Below are 1,918 nucleotides of genomic sequence, written 5' to 3' on the forward strand. Positions count from 1 at the left end.
TTCTGCCTCAGAGCTCATCTCAATCTCCCCTCTGGCAGGTTAAAGCCATTCCCCTTGGCCTGTCCCTACATCCCTTGTCCAAAGCCCCTCTCCAGGTTTCCTGGAGCCCCTTTATGCACTGGAGCTGCTCTAAGGCCTCTAGGCAGGGGGGCTGGAACTGGATGATCTTTAAGGTCCCTTTGACCCAAGCCATTCTATGATTCTATGGTGACTCATGTGAACCTTGGAGTGGTCCTTCCATCTCCAAACTCCAACCCCAGGTCTAGGCTAGACAAGACCATCTTGATAACTCAGATTCATTCAATACATAACCCCTTGCTGTCCAGGCTGAGGCCAGGCTGCCCTGTCCCAACCCCCATCACAACAGCCAGGCCCCACGAGCTGCAGGGCCTGGGGCAGCACCTTCCCTCTAATCCTCCCGGGTCACAGACCGAGCACAAGCCAGTTTCAATGGCAGTGAATCACCACGTACAGTAATTGGCTTCTTCTTAGCTCCAGACACACTAATTGGATATAGCCTGTACCCGGTGTTCATCAGTGCTCCCATATGCTAGGGCAGTGGGATTCTGCTCATAAAAACCAGAAAAGAAAGCCCAGCTGCTTGTTCCAGCAAAGAAATAACCTGTTTCAGGGCTCTGCAAACAGCAGATCCTGGAAGCGCTGAGTGAGAGGGGTCGGGTGTCTGCAAACCATTCTCTTTCTAATTTTACCCTGGCAGCTTTTGTGATTATCAGTTAGTAACACCCGGTTAATCCCCACCTGCTCTGCCCTGAGTTTGTATGTTCTGAAGATGCGAAGAAGGGGCAGGGGTATTTCAGCAATTCACTTCTTTCAATCAGACCAAGCATCTAAGTTGTGCCAGTGTATAAGAATCCCAGAATCCCAGACTGGTTTGGGCTGGAAGGGACCTTGGACTTGAAGCAATTTTTGACAACAGAACTCTGGAAGTCGTTTCTCCTGCAAATCAAGACTCCAGGACAAAGCTGAGACCTAATTTGTGATGTTTCAATCGTGGCCATAACTATGTGTCCCAGCCAGCCGTTAGTGTTCTACTCATGGTAAAATGTACATGTGCAATCATCCCTGCCTGCAGAGCAGCTCAGACCGAGTGCACCAGGGCACAGAGCTGCCAGTGGCCACAAGCGAGGTCTGTCTGTGCGCAACTGCCTCCTCCTGCCTCCTGCCCACTGCAGAAAGGGTAGATTTTGCTGAGCCCTGACCAAGAGCAGTAGCTGCTCAGGCAGGATGTTCACCTGGGGCTTCCCTAAACCTCTTCCATCCGCCCGTCTCCCATCAGCCCGGTCCATCACAAAGCTCTCTAATAACGCAGGGATCCTGCAGCAGCTGATCCGTACAAAGCTGCCCCTCTGAGAGGCTGATTTTCCCTCTGGAGGATCTCCTATCCTCTCTTCCCCCCATGCACTGCTTAACAGAGAACAAAACCATTTTTTACTACAGGGTATTTAAAATATAACCCTTGCTGCTGCCTCAGCCTGAGGCGTTGCCGTGGATCCGTACCATGGAATAGGAAAACAACCATACCCACAGAAGCAGGCACAGGAGTAATAGCAGAGCTTCCTCCCAGTTTTCACGAGGTATTAAACATCCCTTAGGAGAGGGAGGTGGATGCAGGGGCAGCTCCAAGGCCGTATAGGGGGGATGACCCTATGGTGATGATGTGGGTGCCTGTAAGCCTAGGGTAACCCCAAGGCAATGATGTGGGTCCCTATAGCCGGGGGTGACCCCACAGTGATGACCTGTGTCCCCAAAGCTGGGGGTGACTCCACAGCAATGATGTGGGTCCCTATAGCCGGGGGTGCCGACGTGGATGCTGACCGGCTGCATCCCGTGTGCCTGTAGATGGGGGAGCTCCCATCTCCCTGTAGGTGGGAGGACGTGGGGCAGCCTGGCCGGCGCG

This window comes from Nestor notabilis, unplaced genomic scaffold (assembly GCF_000696875.1).
Source record: "Nestor notabilis isolate BGI_N333 unplaced genomic scaffold, ASM69687v1 scaffold20682, whole genome shotgun sequence".
NCBI classification, from domain to species: Eukaryota; Metazoa; Chordata; class Aves; order Psittaciformes; family Psittacidae; genus Nestor; species Nestor notabilis.